Here is a 22,013-nt window from a genome sequence, read left to right on the forward strand (position 1 = left end):
TCATCGACGTAGTGTGCCAGTGAGACATTAGGAGACAACGTGCACATGTCCAGGTCCCGGGCCACAAACCCGTGGCATAGGGTAGGGCTATGTAGGTAACCTTGAGGTAGGCGTTTAAACGTGTATTGCCTCCCTTCCTAAGTGAATGCAAACGGTCCTGGGATTCTTCCGCTATTGGAATGGAGAAAAAGGCATTGGCCAGGTCAATTACCATATACCACTCCGCACCTTCTTCAGACAGCTGCTCTGTTATAGTTACTACATCTGGGACAGCGGTTGCCAGGGGAGGGGCAAATTTGTTCAGTTGTCGGTAGTCCACAGTCATCCTCCAACTTTTGTCGGGTTTCTGCACAAGCCAAATAGGGCTATTGTAGGGGGACATCGCATGTCTAATGATACCCGCCTTCAAGAGCCCTTGTATGGTTTCCTCAAAAGGTTCACACTTTTTGAAGACTTCCCACATACAGGACAACACTACGAAGGGTTTAAAAAAACCTTCACTCTGTTTGAAAAAGTGGGTGGAGCTAAAAGAAACAGGCAGCTCGATAACCTTTCCAAACAGGCTTTCAGACACATGAAAAAATTCATTCCACAGTCAAAAAATCACACAAGCACTTTCATTCACAGACAGAAATTCACAAAGTCTTTCTTCATTCAACAAAGTTTATCATGGTTACTCCCCTGCCAGGTAAGTAATCGGAATATGTGGCCTCAGAGCCCCGGGAGCTTGGGTTGATATGGTTCTAATGGGGAGTGCTCCCGGATCCCGGCCACACCCCTAGTCGAGGGGATCTTCTACATCCTGTAACTGTCCTAACAATAGGCAAGCGTGCCCCACCCGCTGCCCTTGGGCTGGTCCCAATAATGCGAGTAGCGCACCCCTCATCATAGGAGGGCCACTATGAAGGCTCCGCATTCCTGCCGTAAAGAGCTCCTGATCTGGCCCCCCATATTATTGGTGATATATTCCTCCCTGTGTTGCCATGTTGCGCAACTGTATTGCACCCTCTGCCATAGTATTCCAAGGTTTTACCTCCCCTTCCCAATCAATGGCAGAGGGATATTTTTGCCGGACCCTGATAGTAACCATGTCCCATAGCGAACCTGTGCCCTGGACATTCAATAGCACTGTTGTGATATGGTGGTCCGTAGTCAGAGTCCCCATTTTTGTTAATTCTTCAGGGTTAAGTATTTCTTGTAGCTCACTAGTGGTGAAGTCACGCACCCCTCTAGTGGTTACCGGCTGTTCCCCCTCTTGCTGTTTTGTCTTATTTGTCATAAGGGGTCTAGCTTCCATGCCCGGAGCGTATGGGGGAGGGTTTTTAATTTCCTCCCGTTCCCCCCCCCCCCCCTGTATCCATCTGTCCACTCATATTCTGAGTTAAAGGGGTACCAGATATTTTTGGTGCACCCTCCACAATTTTTTCCAGCTTGTCGACATTCCCCACATGATTCTGCATTGGCTTTTAAACACTCACTGAGGTCTGATTGAGCAAGTCCAAATCACATGCAGCAGCAAATCAGTGCAGTACAAATGATATATTTCAAATCCATCTGTAATTTCCATCGTCTGGCTTTCTTCCCATTTTGTACTGTCGCCAGACGGCATATTAAAGTTTCTGATTGTTCATTGACCTTGTCCGCCCGTTCTTGTGCAGTGCAGACTGCTTTAATCGGGGTCGAATTTTGACTTTCCAAAACCTTAACAGCTGTTTTTAACTGTTGTTGTTTACAACATCGCCCTTAAGGCTGTCAACAAAATCCATCCCATTTGTGGGCAATTATTTTTCTCCTGTGGGAAGCTCGCTTATTCCAGGAGAGACAGTACCGTGTGGAGTACGGTTCTATCTTTGTTCTGTTCCAATAACGGTGTATCCCCATGTTGCGGGGGTCCAAAGCAGGCTAGCACCTTGGCAAGAGGACCAAAACCCTCATCCCTCGTGCCCCACCCTGGTATTCTATACTTCTCTCCCGCAGGAGCAGACTGCTTCTTGTTTTTTCTCTTAAACATTTTACCAGATCCTGTTCATGACGCCAAAATGTTTTGGATCGATAATAATAGACCCAGGGTTCGGGATCTGGATGAATGTTAAATAAGAGACAATTCAAATGAAATAAAGAATAAAATACCGTTTACTGAGAGAAAAGAAACATAATAATACAGTTTATGAAGAAAAGAGAAGTATGATAAGATGCAACAATGCTCATGGCCTTCAGCTCATCGGGAACTGCACAATGCCGGCTGGTCTGGAGCATTGGGGGTCCCGACACTACTCGTGAATCACGGTCCAAGGTGAAGTTTGAAGAGCTATGGGACAGTGCCACTCCTTTAGACTATTAAACAAAACATGGGTGCATGTGACTTATGGTCAACTCCTAATCTGTAAGGCCCCAGCTGCTCGTCCACAAAGCATGAGATCTTGAGGTGCCGACCGTCTCATAACAAACTGGTGTGCGTCCCAAGGTCGCCTCCCTCTCTCTCTATAGCAACAACATTCTATGGGGCATGGGACAGAGACACACTGTAAATGACTAAATACCATAATTAAGCCGATGTGATTAACCCTATACAATACATTCGAGAACATCTTAACCCGAGGGAGAGCGTGCTGATGGCGAGGTATCGGTTCTACACGTGCCAGCGATCTGAAGGTCAGGAAGTGGCGAGCTACGTCACCGAGCTAAGGCGACTTGCAGGACAATGTGAGTTTGATGGCTACCTGGAGCAGATGCTCAGAGACTTTTTTGCACTGGGAATTGGCCACGAGACCGTCCTACGAAAACTTTTGACTGTAGAGACACCGACCCTCAGCAAGGCCATTGCGATAGCACAGGCGTTTATGTCCACCAGTGATAACACCAAACAAATCTCTCAGCACACAAGTGCTAGCAATGTTCATAAATTTACTGGAACTGTGTTTGCGAGCAGAAATGTATAGGGCAGAAACACACATGTCTGCAACTGCCAGCAGGCCTCAGGTGACCCAGATGATTCAGAGTCCCCAACAAAAGATGAATGCAAGGCAATTCACACCTTGTTAGCGTTGTGGAGGCTTCCATTCAGCCTATTCATGCCGCTTCAAAGGGTATGTTTGCAAGAGCTGTGGAACATTGGGGCACCTCCAACGAGTTTGCAAATGAGCTGCAAGCTTTGCAAAACCTGCTAACCACCACGTGACAGAGGAAGATCGGTCCATGGTGGATCAAAGCAATTTCAAGCCTCAGAGAGAGGAGGCAGATGCTGAAGTACATGGGGTGCACACATTTTCGACGAAATGTCCACCTATAATGCTAAATGTAAAATTGAATGGCTTACCCGTAGCCATGGAACTGGACACTGGCGCTAGCCAATCCATCATGAGTAAAAATATGTTTGAGAGACTGTGGTGCAGCAACGCATTCAGACCAGCCCTGAGCCCCATCCACAGGAAACTGAGAACGTACACCAAAGAGCTTATCACTGTTCTGGGCAGCGCCATGGTCAAGGTCACCGACAAGGGCACGTGCATGAACTGCCACTCTGGATGTCCCGGGCGATGGCCCCACACTGCTTGGAAGGAGCTGGCTGGGCAAAATCCGCTGGAACTGGGATGACATCCGAGCACGATCACAGACTGTCTGTTGTGGGGTAACCGCATAATGCTACCCAAAAAGGGCAGGGAGACGTTCATCTCGGATCTCCACAGCACACACCCAGGTATAGTAATGATGAAAGCGATAGCCCGATCCCATGTGTGGTGGCCCAGTATCGACTCTGAATTCGAGTCCACTGTACGGCAATGCCGCATGTGTGCTCAGTTGAGCAACGCGCCCAGAGGGGCACCACTAAGTTTGTGGTCCTGGCCCTCCAGACCATGGTCGAGGATCCATGTTGACTATGCGGGCCCGTTTCTCGGTAAAATGTTCCTGGTGATGGTGGATGCTTTTTCAAAATGGATTGAATGTGATATAATGTCGGGAAGCACTGCCACCGCCACCATTGAAAACCTGAGGACCATGTTTGCCACCCACGGTCTGCGTGACATACTGGTCAGTGACAACGGGCCATGTTTCACCAGTGATGAATTTAAAGAATTCATGACCCGCAATGGGACCAAACATGTCACCTCGGCCCTGTTTAAACCAGCCTCCAATGGGCAGGCAGAGCGGCCAGTACAAACAATCAATCAGAACCTTAAACGAGTCACAGAAGGCTCACTCCAAATCCGCCTGTCCCGAGTACTGCTCAGCTATGGCATGAGACCCCACTCGCTCACAGGGGTGCCTCCGGCTGAGCTATTCATGAAAAGGACAGTTAAAACTAGACTCTCGCTGGTCCACCCCAACTTGCATGGTCAGGTAGAGAGCAGGCGGCAGCAACAAAATGTAAACGATGGTCACGCCACTGTGTCACGGGAAATTGATCTGAATGACCCTGTGTATGTGCTAAACTATGGACATGGTCCAAAGTGGATCGCGGGCACGATGATAGCTAAAGAAGGGAGTCGGGTGTTTTTAGTCAAACAAGACAATGGACAAATTTACAGAAAGCACCTGGACTAAACGAGGCTGCGGTTCACACTGCCCTGAACAACCCACAGCAGACACCACCTTTTTGAGCCCACAACACACACCCAAAGGATCAATGACACCACCACGGACCAGGAAATCGAACCCATCACGCCCAACAGCCCAACAAGGCCAGGCTCACCCAGCAGCCCTGCAGGGCCAACAACACGCCAGCCCAGCAAGGACACAGCCAACACACCAGAACAGACATTTGTACCAAGGCGGTCCACCAGGGAAAGAAAGGCTCCCGACCGCCTCACTTTGTAAATAATTTTCACTTTGACTTTGTGGGGGAGTGATGTTGTGCATCTGTGGAGCATGCACTCCCATATTCCGCCACCAGGGAGCGCATCCCCTGAAGTCCCAAGGGATCCCAGCATCCTTTGGGAGCACTCTATATAAGCCGGCCCCGAAGGCCTGTGCTTGACTCTGGAGTGTCTTAATAAAGACTGAGGTCACTGTTACTTTAACCTCCCTGTGTGCAGTCTCATCTGTGTTAGGAACACAATAGCCGCCACCAATGCCTTGCGGCATGCATTGTTGCCGGAACACAGCACTGCACACGAACATAGCATCATCATCATCATAGGCAGTCCCTCGAAACGAAGATGACTTTCTTCCACAGATGTTTCAATGAAGGACCTAACATTCCAGATCCCGAACTACATCGTGAAGGGTGGAAGATGCATGTGCGTGGATTTTTTTTTAACATGTGCCGTGGCACACCGGCCACCACATGGGCTTGACAGAGCTAGGTCTTGGTCCAGTGGCACGGATTACCCAAGACTTACCGGAGACCAGCTCTGCTGCACAGACTGAGCGCGCACACATATCGCAGTGTGGACTGACCTGTGCTGCCCCTGGGTCCTCGCCTCTTCTGGGCCCCAGATTCACACCTCTCCTGGGTCCCGGCCACTTCCCTCTATGGACTCTTGCCACTCCTTCACCCCTCCTGCTGTGCCCACCCGCACTGCAATCACCAACCTGGCTTCGTAACCGTCGCCCTCCTGCAGCAGCACGCACTGCTCCCTGCAGTGGTATGCCGCCGCACACTGCTCCCTCCAATGGCCCGGAAATCGGTGCGGTCCCGGCCTGCAAGGCCATCAGCAGGCCGGGGCCATTGGAGGGAGCAGCATGCGGCGGCCCGGCCCGGAATTTGGCACGGTCCCACGGAACGAGGTGGGGGGGGCGGGGGCACGAAGGGGACGGGAAGTCATTACATTCTACAATAGATCCTTAGTTATACTTATACAAATATTATACAAATAATTCCAACCTGAATAAAAATTTATAAGCAAAGAAAAGATTAAATAAACCATGTTCCTACCTGTGTGAAAGTGCTTCAGGCAGGCCTTTCAGGCAGGGAGAAGGCTGCAGGAAGCCTCACAAGTTGAGGCAGCCGTTCCCGACGGCAGGGGGGGGAGGCAGTGTGGGCCCGACCGACAGCAGCGGTGGGGGAGGCAGTGAGGGCCCGACCGACGGCAGTAGCCGTTCCCGACAGCAGGGGAGGGGAGGCAGTGAGGGCCCGACTGATGGCAGCAGCCATTCCCGACGGCAGCGGGGGGAGACAGTGAGGGCCCAACCGATGGCAGCAGCCGTTCCCGACGACAGCGGGGGGGAGGCAATGAGGGCCCGACCGACGGCAGCGGGGGGGGAGGCAGGGAGAAGGCTGCAGGAAGCCTCAGAAGTTGAGGCAGCCATTCCCGATGGCAGGGTGGGGGGAGGCCCCCCCCTGCCGTCGGTCGGGCCCGTCGGGAAACGGCTGCCTCAACTTCAGAGGCTTCCTGCAGCCTTCTCACTGCTGCAAGAAGCCTCAGTGCTGATCATGGAAGGGCAATGTGGTTTTATTAAAAAATTTAAAAAATTGAACAGCTACAAAGAACTACAAAAATGGCCGAGTGCCAATGTTTCCTTCACACTGCGCATGCGCGAACGCTCCAACGCGCACGCACAGGGTTGCCGGCACAAAAAAAACTCATTTAAATGGTACCCGCCCCCTCCTACTTACAAAATCGGCGCGAGTGGTAGGCTCCGCCCCCTGGGCGCCGCGCCAAGCTGACATCGAGCTGCAAAGCGCTCGAGAATAGCGCGTTTTTTTTCAGGCGCCGTTTTCGGCACGAAAAACGGGCGCCCAGCTCGGAGGGGCACCTGTTTTGCCGCTTGTGGAAACTTGGGGCCACAGTCACCAATGTAAGTTCATGCAAAGCGTTCATTTATGAGCTGCTGATGCAACAGTTTTGCAGCCGCGTAAGTCCCCAGGTTTTTCCAGTCTTGCGGGGGGTGTGGGCCATAGATTCATTGCCAGGCTGATTATCCTTCCCGAGGTCCTTACCAGCCTCCTCCTCCTCCTCCTCGTCTGTCTCTTGCCTCCATTCCTTCCTGAGGTGGACCAGCAACTCCATCTGGCATTTGTTGTCCTCTCCTTATAGCTAGGTTATGTAATATGCAGCTCAACTCTCCCTCCCCTGCACTGCAACACGCAATCGCGCCACTATCTCCCCCACCACAGCAGGGAGATTGGAGAGGCGCAGCCCATAAAAGGGCGGCAGTCGGAGAGGCCAGCGGGAGATCGGAAAGGCGCGGCACATAAAAGCGCGGCGTTCGGAGAGGCCAGCGGGAGATCGGAGAGGTGCGGCCCATAAAAGGGCGGCAGTCGGAGAGGCAAGTTGATGCAGGTGCAGGGGCAGAAGGTAAACAAAGAAGTAGAAAGAAATCGAAGGGTGACTTCACATCCAAGCGGTAAGTAATTGGCGAGTGGATTGCTTAGTACTTAATCATTTTTTTTCTTTTTAATTCCTTGTCAATAGGTAACCTTTGACATTGTTGTCAAATTAAGTTAATCTAAGGATTAAGTCATGGCAGGAGAGCTCAGACACATGTTATGCCCCTCCTGTGCTATATGGGAAGTCAGGGTCGCTACCAGTGTCCCTGACGACTACATGTGCAGCAAGTGTATCCTGCTGCAGCTCTTGACAGACCGCATTGCGGCACTGGAGCTGCGCATGGATTCACTCTGGAGCATCGGCGATGCTGAGGATGTCATGAATAGCACGTTTAGTGAGTTGGTTACACCGCAGGCAAAGGTTACTCAGGCAGATAAGGAATAGGTGACTATCAGGCAGAGCAGTGGAAGGAAGGTAGTGCAGGGGTCCCCTGCGGACATCCCCCTCCAAAACAGATACACCGTTTTGGGTACTGTTGGGGGGGTGACTCATCAGGGGAAGGCAGCAGCAGCCAAGTTCATGGCTCTGCTGCACAGGATGGCAGGAAAAAGAGTGGGAGAGCTGTAGTGATAGGGGATTCTATTGTAAGGGGAATAGATAGGCATTTCTGCGGCCGCAATCGAGACTCCAGGATAGTATGTTGCCGCACTGGTACAAGGGTCAAGGATGTCTCAGAGCAGCTGCAGGACATTTTGGAGGGGGAGGGTGAACAGCCAGTTGTTGTGGTGCATATAGGTACCAACGATATAGGTAAAAAAACAGGATGAGGTCCTACAAGCTGAATTTAGGGAGCTAGGAGTTAAATTAAAAAGCAGGACCTCAAAGGTAGTAATCTCAGGATTGCTGCCAGTGTCACGTGCTAGTCAGAGTATGAATTGCAGGATAGCTGAGATGAATACGTGGCTTGAGGAGTGGTGCAGGAGGGAGGGATTCAAATTCCTGGGACATTGGAACCAGTTCTGAGGGAGGTAGGACTAGTACACCGGATGGTCTGCACCTGAGCAGGACCGGAACCAATGTTCTCGGGAGAGTGTTTGCTAGTGCTGTTGGGGAGGGGTTAAACTAATATGGCAGGGGGATGGGAACCTATGCAGGGTGACAGAGGTAAGTAAAATGAGGGCAGAAGCAAAAGATAGAAAGAAGAAAAGTAAAAGTGGAGGGCAGAGAAACCCAAGGCAAAAATCAAAAACGGCCACATTACAGCAAAAGTCTAAAGGGACAAAGTGTGTCTCAATGCAAGGAGTATTCATAATAAGGTGGACGAACTAACTACGTAGGCAGCTATTAGCGAATATGATATAATTGGGATTAGGGAGACAAGACTCCAGGGTGACCAAGGCTGGGAACGCAACATCCAGGGGTCTTCAACATTCAGGAAGGATAGACAGAAAAGAAAAGGAGGTGGGATAGCGATGCTGGTTAGAGAAGAAATTAATGCAATAGTAAGGAAGGACATTAGCTTGGATGATGTGGAATGTGTATGGGTAGAGCTGCGGAATACCAAAGGGCAGAAAACGCTAGTGGGAATTGTGTATAGACCACGAAACAGTAGTAGTGAGGTTGGGGACAGCATCAAAAGGGAAATTAGGGATGCGTGCAATAAAGGTACAGCAGTTATCATGGGTGACTTTAATCTGCATGTTGATTGGGCTAACCAAACTGATAGCAATGCGGTGGAAGAGGATTTCCGAGAGTGTATTAGGGATGGTTTTCTAGACCAATATGTCGAGGAACCAACTAGAGGGCTGGCCATCCTAGACTGGGTGATGTGTAACGAGAAAGGACTAATTAGCAATCTTGTTGTGAGAGGCCCCTTGGGGAAGAGTGACTATAATATGGTAGAATTCTTTATTAAGATGGAGAGTGACATAGTTAATTCAGAGACTAGGGTCCTGAACTTAAGAAAAGGTAACTTCGATGGTATGAGACGTGAATTGGCAAGAATCGACTGGTGAATGATACTTAAAGGGTTGACGGTGGATAGGCAATGGCAAACATTTAAAGATCACATGGATGAACTTCAACAATTGTACATTCCTGTCTGGGAGTAAAAATAAAACGGGGAAGGTGGCTCAATCGTGGCTAACAAGGGAAATTAGGGATAGTGTTAAATCCAAGGAAGAGGCATATAAATTGGCCAGAAAAAGCAGCAAAGCTGAGGACTGGGAGAAATTTAGAATTCAGCAGAGGAGGAAAAAGGGATTAATTAGGAGGGGGAAAATAGAGTATGAAAGGAAGCTTGCTGGGAACATAAAAACTGACTGCAAACGCTTCTATAGATATGTGAAGAGAAAAAGATTAGTGAAGACAAATGTAGGTCCTTTGCAGTCAGAATCAGGTGAATTTATAATGGGGAACAAAGGAATGGTAGACCACTTGAACAAATACGTTGATTCTGTCTTCACGAAGGAAGACACAAATAACCTTCCGGAAGTCCTAGGGGACCGACGGTCTAGTGAGAAGGAGGAACTGAAGGAAATCTTTATTAGTCAGGAAATTGTGTTAGGGAAATTGATGGGATTGAAGGCCAATAAATCCCCAGGGCCTGATAGTCTGCATCCCAGATTACTTAAGGAAGTGGCCCATAGAAATAGTGGATGCATTGGTGATCATTTTCCAACAGTCTATCAACTCTGGATCAGTTCCTATAGACTGGAGGGTAGCTAATGTAACATCACCTTTTAAAAAAGGAGGGAGAAAACGGGTAATTATAGATCGGTTAGCCTGACATCAATAGTGGAGAAAATGTTGGAATCAATTATTAAGGATGAAATAGCAACGCATTTGGAAAGCAGTGACAGGACCAGTCCAAATCAGCATGGATTTATGCAAGGGAAATCATGCTTGACAAATCTTCTGGAATTTTTTGAGGATGTAGCTGGTAGAGTGGACAAGAGAGAACCAGTGGATGTGGTGTATTTGGACTTACAAAAGGCTTTTGACAAGGTCCCACACAAAAGATTGGTGTGCAAAATTAAAGCACATGGTATTGGGGATAATGTACTGACGTGGATAGAGAACTGGTTGGCAGACAGGAAGCAGAGAGTCGGTATAAATGGGTCCTTTTCAGAATGGCAGGCAGTGACCAGTGGGGTGCCGCAGATCTCAGTGCTAGGACCACAGCTATTTACAATATACATTAATGATTTAGATGAAGGTATTGAGTGTAATATCTCCAAGTTTGCAGATGACACGTAGCTGGGTGGTGGTGTGAGGAGGACGCTCAGAGGCTGCAGGGTGACTTGGACAGGTTAGGTGAGTGGGCAAATGCATGGCAGATGCAGTATAATGTGGATAAATGTGAGGTTATCCACTTTGGTGGCAAAAACACGAAGGCAGAATATTATCTGAATGGCGGCAGATTTGGAAAAGGGGCGTTGCAATGAGACCTGAGTGTCATGGTACATCAGTCATTGAAGGTTGGCATGCAGGTACAGCAGGCGGTGAAGAAGGCAAATGGCATGTTTGCCTTCATAGCTAGGGGAATTGAGTATAAGAGCAGGGAGGTCTTACTGCAGTTGTAAAGAGCTTTGGTGAGGCCTCACCTGGAATATTGTGTTCAGTTTTGGTCTCCTAATTTGAGGAAGGACGTTCTTGCTTTTGAGGGAGTGCAGCGAAGGTTCACCAGACTGATTACTGGGATGGCAGGACTGACATATGAGGAGAGACTGGATCAACTGGGCCTGTATTCATTGGAGTTTAGAAGTATGAGAGGGGATCTCATAGAAACATATAAATTTCTGACGAGACTGGACAGGTTGGATGCAGGAGCATGTTCCCGATGTTGGGGGAGTCAAGAACCAGGGGTCACAGTCTAAGGATAAGGGGTAAACCATTTAGGACTGAGATAAAGAGAAACTTCTTCACTCAGAGAGATGTTAACCTGTGGAATTTTCTTCCGCAGAGAGTTGATGATGCCAGTTCAGTGGATATATTCAAGAGGGAGTTGGATAGGGCCCTTACATCTAAAGGGATCAAGGGATATGGCGAGAAAGCAGGAAAGGAGTACTGAGGTGAATGGTCAACCATGATCTTATTGAATGGTGGTGCAAGCTCGAAGGGCCGAAGGGCCTACTCCTGCACCTATTTTTCTATGTTTCTACACCACAATAAACTCAGCGACCTGGTTAGAGTGGTACTGTATGCTGCCTCCAGAGTGTCCGAGGCATCTGAAGCGCTGCTTGAGTACTCCAATTGTCTTTTCGAAGATATTGTGTGCAGATATGTGACTTTTGTTGTAACGCTTCTCGGCTTCCATCTGGGGATTATGCAGGGGGCTCATGAGCCAGCATCCAACCATGACCTTTTGGCTGACTGTCAAACAGGTCAGAAACAGCGCTCTCATGCAGGATGTGCGCACCATGGACGTTGTCTGGAAAAGTAGCATTTACTGCCATGATTATGCAGCGTTATACCACTACCGCCCCTCTTGCATCTTTTAGCGCTCTAATGGAAGTGGAATGCTTGATTTAGTACTCCACTTCCTTCCTGGAGTGCTAACACTGAATTTAGAGAAAGCTGAGAATCATTAGCGCCTGATGCTAATTTTTCCAGTGTTCAAAAGTTAGCACCCCAAACAGAGCGCTTCCAAATTTCTCCCCCTTTCTTTCCTTTTGGTTATGTTACTGGACTAGTAATCCAGAGTGTAATCCAGGACTAATGATCTTGAGATGTGAGCTAAAATTGCACCATGGCAGCTGTGGAATTTAAATTTAGTTAATTAAATAAATCTGCAATAAAATGAAACTACCAGATTGTCATAAAACCCAACTGGTTCACTAATGTCCTTTAGGGAAGGAAATCTGCCGTCCTTACCAGGCCTGGCCTATATGTGACTCCAGATCCACAGCAATGTGGTTGACATTTAACTGCTCTCTAAAATGGCCTAGCAAGCCACTCAATTATATCAAACCGTTGGGAAAAACCATAAGAATAAAACTGGACGGACTGCCCGCCATCGACCTAGGCACCAGATTTGGACATGGAAAAGGCACATCCAGCTCAGTCAAACCTGAAAAGTATCCCTCACTGACAGCTGGGAAATTATTGGTGCCAAAATTGGGAGAGATTTCAAGCAACAGCCTGACATAGTCATACTCACAGAATCATACCTTTCAGCCAACTTCCCAGACTCATTCATCATCATTCCACTCATAGCACAGACCCACCAGAGGTGTCAACACAGTGGTATACGATAGGGAGGGAATGGTCCTGGGAGTCCTCAACATTGACTCCAGACCCCATGAAGCCTCATGGCATCAGGTCAAATATGGGCAAGGAAATCTGCTCATTACCTCCCTCAGCTGATGAATCAGTACTCTTCCATGTTGAACACTACTTAGAAGAAGCACTGAGGATAGCAAGGGCACAGAACATACTCTGAATGGGGGACTTCAATGTCCATCACCGTGAGTGTCTCGGTAGTAACACTGCTGACCAAGTTGGCCCAATCCTCAAGGACATAGCTGCCAGACTGGGCTTGCAGCAGGTAGTGAGAGAACCAACATGCGAGAAAACCTACTTGACCTTGTCCTCACCTATCTACCTGTCGCAGATGCATCTGTCTATGACAGCATTGGTAGGAGTGACCACTGTACAGTCTTTTGGAGACAAAGTTCCGTCTTCACACTGAGGACACCCTCCACCATTTTGTGTTGCACTACTAAAGAACTAAATGGGATAGCTTAAAACAGATATAGCAGCTCATAACTGGGCATCCATGAGGTTCTGTGGTCCATCAACAGCAGCAGAATTGTATATCACCATAATCTGTAACCTCACAGCCCAGAATATTCCTCTCAGCCGTGACTCAGTGGGTAGCACACTCACCTCTGAGTCAGAAGGTTGTGGGGGCTTGAGCACATAAATCTAGGCTGACACTAGTGCAGTACTGAGGGAGTGCTGGACTGTTAGAGGTGCCGTCTTTCAGATAAGACATTAAACCGAGGTCCTGTCTGCTCTCTCAACTGGACATAAAAGATCTCTTGGCACTATTTCGAAGAGGAGGGAGTTATTCTTGGTGTCCTAGCCAATCTTTATCCCTCAATCAACATAACAAAAACACATTATTTGGTCATTTTAACATTGCTGTTTGTGGGAGCTTGCTGTGCGCAAATTGGTTGCTGCGTTTCATACATTACAACAGTGTCTACAATGCATTTTGAGGTGTCTGGTGGTCGTGAAAAGCACTATATAAATCCAAGTCTTTCTTTCTTTCTTTTGCCATCAAGCCAGGAGACCAACCTTGGTTCAATGAGGAGGGTAGAAGAACATGGCAGGAGCAGCTCTAGTCAAACTTAAAAATGAGGTGCCATTATGTGATGAAGCTACAACACATGCATACTAAATAGCAGAAGCAGCATGCTATAGAAAGAGCTAAGCGATCCCACAACCAATGGATCAGATCAAAGCTCTGCAGTCCTGCCACATGCAGTTGTGAATAGTGATGGACAATTAAACAGCTAATGGGAAGAGAAGACTCCATGAACATCTCCATCCTCAATGATGGCAGAGCTCAGCATGTGAGTGCAAAAGACAAGGCTAAAGCATTTGCAACCATCTTCAGCCAGAAGTGCCAAGTGGATGATCCATCTCGACCTCTTGCTGAGGTCCCCACCATTACAGAAGCCAGTCTTAAGCCAATTTGATTCACTCTACGTAATATCAAGAAACAGCTGAATGCACTGGATACAGCAAAGGCTATGGGCCCAGACAACATCCAGGCTGCTGTGCTGAAGACTTGTGTTCCAGAACTAGGTACGCTTTTAGCCAAAGTGTTCCAGTACAGCTACAACACAGGCATCTATCCAACAAAGTGAAACATTTCCCAGGTATGTGTTGTGTCCACAAAAGCGGGACAAATCCTATCTGGCCAATACCACCCCATCAGCCTACTCTCAATCATTAGAAAAGTGATGGAAGGTATCATCGACAATGTTATTAAGCAGCACTTACTCACCAAAAACCCGTTCACCACTGCTCAGTTTGAGTTCCACCAGGACCACTTGGTTTCAGACAACATTACAACCTTGGTCCAAACATGGACAGAAGAGCTCGGTTCTAGAGATGAAGTAAAGAGTGACTACCCTTGACATGAAGGCAGTATTTGAAATGTGGCATCAAGGAGCCCTAGTAAAATTGAAGTCAGTGTGCATCAGGGGAAAACTCTCCACTGGCTGGAGTCATACCTAGCACAAAGGAAGATTGTTATGGTTGTTGATGGCCAATCATTTCAGCCCAGGACATTGCTGCAGGAGTTCCTCAGAGCAGTGTCCAAGGGCTAGGCCCAGCCCCCTTCAGCTGCTTCATCAATGACCTTCCCTCCCTATGGTCAGAATTGGGGATGTCCACTGATGACTGCAGTGTTCAGTTTAATTCGGAACTCCTCAGATAAAGGAGCAGTCCATGTCCGCATGCAGGAAGACCTAGACAACATTCTGGCTTGGGCTGATAAGGAGTAAGTAACATTCGCACCACACAAGTGCCAGGCAATGACTATCTCCAACAAACGAGAGTCCCAACCATCTCCCCTTGAAATTCAAAGTCACACACCATCCAGACTTGGAAATATATCGCCCTTCCTTCATCACGCTCAGTCAAAATATGGAACTTCCTCCTAAACAGCATTGTGGGAGTATCTTCACCACACGGACTGCAGCGGTTCAAGAAGATGGCTAACCACCACCTTCGCAACGACAGTAGGGATGAACAATAAATGCTGACCTTGCCAATGACGCCACATCCCATGAATTAATTTTTTAAAAGCTTTATGCAAGGATATCCTATTTCAATACGTGAATGACATTATCAATAGAAATATTAACAAATATTTGCCCTGAATTTCAACAACAACATGTATTTATATAATGGCCCAGAAATCTTGGCCTCCCCGGGTCTGTACGGAGTGTGTACGGATCCGGGAAGTCATCGCAAAAGCTGATTTTCAGCGCATAATGCGCATGCGCTGAAAACCAGCTTTTCCGATCTGTCAAACTCCAGCTTGACAGATCTCTCGCATCTCGGAAGCGAGGACATTTGCAAGGGCAAGATTGCGGTATTTACCCATATTGTGCCCAGCAAATGTCCTCAAAACTCTTGCACCTGAGAAAAGCAGGAGCACAGCTTACTTTTACAGACACAAGAGTTTTAAAACACAAAAACATAATAAAATCGACTTAAAAAAACAAATGTTATTGTTAAAAACCCTGCCTACTATGGAAAGTTTATTTTAAACCATAATTAAATAACTTTTTTAAAAATCGGAAAAAACATTTCTAAGACATTTATTAACTTTAATTTCAATTAATTTGAGGTGTGTTTTTTATTTTTCATTATGGTCTTAGTGTGTTTTATTTTCCTCATTAATAGCAATGAGAACTTGTAGATATGGAGTCCTCATTGCGAGTAATGAGAAAGCTGAGGAATACTGTACCTGATTGGCTGTGCAGTCACATGTGATTGCTTCTTCTGCGTCCGAACCTGGAGACCGGGAGTGTGCTTCGCAGCACGGGAAGAGAAGGCCTTCCCACCGGAATCGCAGGCTCCTCCGGGACCACTAGGTACTTTCGTAAAAGTTCTCCGGTCGGAGGTGTTATGTATTGCTCTGGTACAGTAAATGTATGAAAAGTACAATGGTGCACCACAGAGGGCGCTGCGGTGGGAGACCTGAAAGTACCTGCACGAAGCAGTATAAAAGGCTGCCCATCACACCTGTGGGGCACTCTGGAGCTGTTCAATAAAGGACTAAGGTCACAGCAGTTAGATTAACACCAGACCGTGTGGAGTCAGTGATTTGTGTGCTACATACACCACATTGGCGACAAGGAAGCAGACGAACTCCACGCAGCCATGGCTACTCTGAGCTCGCTAAAGGATTTTATCGTGGGCAATGATTGGGAGGCCTTTACGGAAAGGCTCGAGTACTACTTCACAGCAAACGATCTGACGGAGGACACAGACACAATGAGAGATAAGCGTAAGGCGATATTGCTTTCCAGTTGTGGAGATGAGGTTTACTGTCTCGTCAGGGATTTGCTGGCACCCGAGAGCGCCAGGGACAAGTCATATAAGGAGTTGATTGCACTCATTCGTGACCAGTTGAAACTGAAGGAGAGCATCATCATGGCCAGTTATAAATTTTACCATCACTGCAGACCTGAGGGCCAGGATGTCACCAAATACGCTGCAGACCTCAGGAGACTCGCGGCGCCATGTGATTTTGGCACACACCTTGACGAGGCGTTGCGGGACATTTTTGTTATGGGGATTGGCCACGAGAGCCTCCTTCACAAGCTGCTAGCCATGGAACCCACAGTCACTCTGACAAAGGCCATCACCATCAGCCGGGCATATATGACCTCGACTTGCAGCAAATAATCCACACAGTCTCGAACCCAGCAGGCACTGTCCACAGAATAGCGCCCACCACAGACAGAACTGCAGAACGTGGCTCTGCCCGGGGCAAAGAGCACGGACCTCGGGGTCCTGGAACTCAGAGTCCGCTGAGGGGGGCCAATCAAGCAGCACCATGCTGGCGCTGCGGAGGAAGCCATGGGGCTCACCGGTGCAGGTTTGCGGAGTGCACGTGCAATACCTGCCACACGAAAGGCCATCTTCAGCGTATGTGTAAAAGAAATAAGACTCACCACGTGGCTGAGAAGATGGTGGATGATCCACTGTTCAGTGAGGAGCAGGCAGAAGAAGATGAGGGGTTGGGACTGTATACGTACACCGTCGATTCGCCCCCAGTGATAATGGAAGTAAAAATTGACGGAGTCCCAGTGAGTATGGCAGTGGATACGGGATCGGGTCCGTCATTGATGAGTCAGAGAACTTTTGAGAAACTGTGGGACAACCCAGCTGCACGAACCAAGCTGGTCCCAGTCAAGGCAAAGCTGCGTACCTACACTGGGGAACGGATACCTGTTCTTGGCAGAGCGGATGTGCAGCTATCTCACAGGGGCGAGATGCACGGTTTATCTTTGTGGGTCATTGCAGGCAATGGGCCAATGCTCCTCAGCAGAAGATGGATGGGAAAGGTCCGTGGGAGCTGGGAAGACTTCTTCACTCCTCCATGGACTGCTGCTCCCCGGGTCCCCAAAGAGCAGCGCCAACCGAGCTGGAGCTACAGCAGCAGCAGCAGCCCAGAATTCCTGCCCCTGCCCCCAAGCAATCCTGCAGCCTCAGCCTCCATGGATGAGCAGACCCTGGAAGAACAAAGTTGCAGGTCAGTCTCCACCCTGGAAGAGCAAGTATTGCTGAAGTGCGGGCCTAATACTGGGGTGCGGACCGGCGGAGCGCTGCGGGCGGGAAGCAGGAGGCCCATCGAGGGCCGTCGGTTCGGGGGGGGCACATGCAGAGGAATAGTCGGGCGGCGGCAGCAGCTGCGATAGAGGCGGCCACGGCGGCCGCAGGAGCGGCGGCCACAGCGGGAGCAAAGGCTGCGGCGGCGGCAGGAGTGACTCGGAGGGACGTGAGGCTGAGCAGCGGATGCAGCAGCAAGAACGGAGCGACTCACTGTGACTGGTCGAGTCCAGGGAGCCACTGCTGCAAGAGGGGCTGATCTGGGCCATTTTGTTTTTTTCCCTTTCCTTCCTTCCTTGTTTCTTCTTCTTTCTTCGCCAGCGAGCTCAAGGTGATGGGGAGCCTCGTGGCAACGGAGACAAAGGCCAGCAGAACACCTAAGATGGCGGCGCCCAAAGGAAGCCTTGTGGGAGCCACAAGATGGCGTCTTAAAAGGAAAATGCTCCGGGAAGTCTAAAAAGGGCCTCACACCACTGCGGACCCCGCATAAAGACTTTTGGACTTTTGTAAGGCTAGAGTGAGTCTAAGTGTGCTATGTGAATGTAGGATGATGGATTTATGACAAGAATTAATATTTTAATGCTGGGTGGTCACTGTGTTTAAAATAATGGACATGAATTGTGAATTACGACAAGAGTTAATATTTCAATGCTGAATGGTCACTGTGTTTAAATTCAGGGACGCAGATCCGTGACCAACATCACCGATGGGCTAATGCGTTTTTCGATTTAGGGGATTCAAGCAACGGCTTTTTGAACTGGGGGGGAAGTGATGTTATGTATTGCTCTGGTACAGTAAATGTATGATAAGTACAATGGTGCACCACAGAGGGCACTGTGGTGGGAGACCTGAAAGTACCTGCACGAGGCAGTATAAAAGGCTGCCCACCACACCTGTGGGGCACACTGGAGCTGTTCAATAAAGGACTAAGGTTACAGCAGTTAGATCAACAGCAGATCGTGTGGAGTCAGTGATTTGTGTGCTACATTCACCACAGGAGGCGTTCGTCTGAAAGAAGCCTTCAACCTGAATTTCAGGGCCAGTATAAAAACAGAGAATGCTGGAAATCTCAGCGGGTCAGGCAGCATCTGTGGAGAGAAAAACAAGAGTTTCAGATCGACGACCCTTCGTCAGAACTGCCGAATGAAAAACATTCTCTGTTTTTATTTCAGATTCCAGCATCTGCAGTATTTTGCTTTTTATATATGTATTTATGTAACACCTTTAACATAGCAAAACGTCCCAAAGCACTTCACAGGAGTGTTATAAGACAAAAAAAATTAATACTGAGCCAAATAAGGAGAAATTAGGACAAATGACCAAAAGCTTGTTCAGCGAGGTAGGTTTTAAGGAGTGTGTTAAAGGAGGAGAGAGAGGTAAAGAGACGGAGGTGTTTAGGCAGGTAATTCCAGAGCTTAGGGTTTCAGCAGCTCAAGGCACGGCCACCAATGGTTGACCGATTATAATCAGGGATGCTCAAGGGGGCAAAATTAGAAGAGTTCAAATATCTCTGGGGGTTGTGGGCTGGGGGAGATTGCAGAGATAGGGAGGGGCGAGGCCATGGAGGAATTTAAAAACAAGGATGAGAATTTTAAAATCGAGGCATTGCTTAATTGGGAGCCACTGTAGGTCAGCGGGCACGACTGCCATTACTCCAGAGTACAATCGCTGTAACTACAAGAACTGCCATAACTCCAGCAATGCAAGGCCCAGGAAATAGACTGCAACTTGGATATGGCAGTTGCCTGTCTTTATTTGTAGTTTCTGAGAAGCCTTGACTGGCATAGATTTTCCATCTATCCCAAACATGGTCCCCTGAGGGTGGAGTTGGTGGTGGTGGGTGGGTGGGGGAGTGGGGGGGGTGGGGGGGAAGGTGGGGGGAGACTCTTTAACCTGGGAGATCCCACTTTCACTATCTCAGTGCGGTTCTGTGTAAATGATGGTGGCCAGAACACCCAGTCCCAGAATACTACAAACTATGTCAACAGGTAAGGGTTTTATTCCCCAAGTATGCAGCTAGTGTGTGATGCCAAGCAGATCATGATTCATGTAAACACCTGCCACCCAGAGAGCTTTTATCTGAAGACAGTCAAGAATCCAAGCACTCTACATAGGTCCAAACCAGGGGTCTGGATGGCTGCTCATGGAAAACGACTACAGCAGTGGCTCATCGCCCTTCTATGAAACCTGAAACTCCCCCCCCAATCGGATATGAAGCAATGAGGTTTACTGTACCACTAATATTGTTGTTGGCATTCTAAAGGCTCACTTCAGCTACCTTGACAGATTATGGAGTCGGGTGCACTCCAGTGTTGTCATAGCTAGGCCTCCAGATTGAGGCTTGCTTCATACTCCATGTCACTTCCCTGAAGGCCTCTGTTGGCGAGGCAGGTAGCCCACAATTCAATTCTTTAGTCAGATGAGCTGCCGATGGAGACAAGACCAGCTCGCAATGATTGTTTGGATGAGGCCTGAAGATTAATTTCTCGTGATCCTTGGGCCTCCACTAATCAACTTTCTAAGTCAAAAGTTCTTACTTTTGGGACAAATCTCCTCGCAGTCTCACAGACCCTCACGCTGTCAGAGACAAGGCCAGCTGTGTCCACGTGCAAAGCAAACAATAATCCCTCCCAAAACCAAATACCGCAATTATTTTTTAAAGCTTCTCCAGCCCCAAGCTCGAGCATTTCTATCAATATTAGTTAATTCTGGCAGCAGGTATGCTTTTATTTCATTGTGATTTTCCCTTGGTGCACTGAGGGGTGCATGCCGTGAGTTTTGAACATTCCTACACTATTCGTCCTCATTTTGAAATATAGTAATGAGCCCCCAGTGGTCTCAGCGTGCATTCTGTGCAAGGCTCCCAGATCTAATCATAAATAGCAGTACAGCCATTTTGGGACAAAAACACAGCATAAAGGGGGCCTGCCCTAATTCATAGGCCTCAGTAAGTACAAATGGTATTCCAGTGCAAAGAAATGTTGGAAATGGCATCACATTCAGGCCATATCTCCATGATTGCATCAGCGAGTATAGGGGGCCTGTAGGGGTCCTGTGGTCCAATGAAATAGCCTCAGACATGTTTCCCAATTCCAATCCTCCAAGATGGTCCTCCCATTGCTGCAGGTAATCAAATGCTCCGACAGCACATGTTGTTCATCACCCCAAGAGATGTTCTCCCAGAAGAGGATATATGTAGCACTGCATGCCCTCTCACAATTTTGCAAAGAGGTTGGGCAGAAAACTTTAATGGGGTCATGGCAGGGTCACCATGACAGCTGGCAGTACAGTCCTCGTAACTCATGGTAACTCTGATGCTGAGGAAAATCTAGCCTAGAATGTTTTATCACGAATAACTAGTGAGACAGAGCCAATAAGATCAATTAAAACAAAACTGAGTAAGTATTTGGAAAAAAAAGAGAAAAGAGAAGAAAAATAGATTAGAATAGATAGCTCCAGTTAAAAAGGTAGCACCAACACAGACAGAATGGGCTGAATGGCCTTCTTCTGTCTTGTATTATCTATGATTCTACAATATCCTTTATGCCCCACTGAAGTCAACTTTTCAGAAATGAATAATGCTATTAGTGATTTTCATGGGGTTTCATTTGTTCTTAGTGATTGGTTGTTAAATGAGAATTGATTTTTCTTTTTCTTTTTCTTTTGTTAGCGCATCTGCAGAAACATATTTGCTCATTCATGCTGCATTCTTGGAACTTAGAAATGTTATAAAACTAAGCCACAATAAATTAGCCAGTCAAAATACCCTACAATAATTGGTGCTGAATCATTCATTAATCATTTTAGTAGGCACATTAGAAGTGCTATAAAAATGCTCAGTGCATCAAACAAGTTTTATATACTCTTCAACAGCAGACTGGGGGACAACTAGATCAGGGAGGAACAGTGCTTGGCTTGAGCAGTGGTGCAAGAGGGAGGGATTCAAATTCCTGGGACATTGGAACCAGTTCTGGGGAAGTGGGAGCTGTACAAAAGGGATGGCCTGCACTTGGGCAGGACTGGAACTGATGTCCTGGGAGTAACATTTGCTGATGCATTTCGGGAGCATTTAAACTAATATGGCAGGGGGATGGGAACCTATGCAGCGAGATAGGGCGAAGTAACATGGAGTCAGAAACAGATGGTAGAAAGGTAAAAAGCAATAGTGGAAGACCGAGTAAACAAAGGCAATAAACAAAAAGGGCCACACTACATCATAATTCTAAAAGGACAAAGGGTGTTAAAAAAACAAGCCTGAAGGCTTTGTGTCTTAATGCAAGGAGTATCCGTAATAAGGTGGATGAATTAACTGTGCAAATAGATGTTAACAGATATGATGTGATTGGGATTACAGAGGTGTGGCTCAGGATGATCAGGGCTGGGAACTCAACATCCAAGGGTATTCAATACGCAGGAAGGATAGAATAAAAGGAAAAGGAG

Source organism: Pristiophorus japonicus, chromosome 5 (assembly GCF_044704955.1).
Source record: "Pristiophorus japonicus isolate sPriJap1 chromosome 5, sPriJap1.hap1, whole genome shotgun sequence".
NCBI classification, from domain to species: Eukaryota; Metazoa; Chordata; class Chondrichthyes; family Pristiophoridae; genus Pristiophorus; species Pristiophorus japonicus.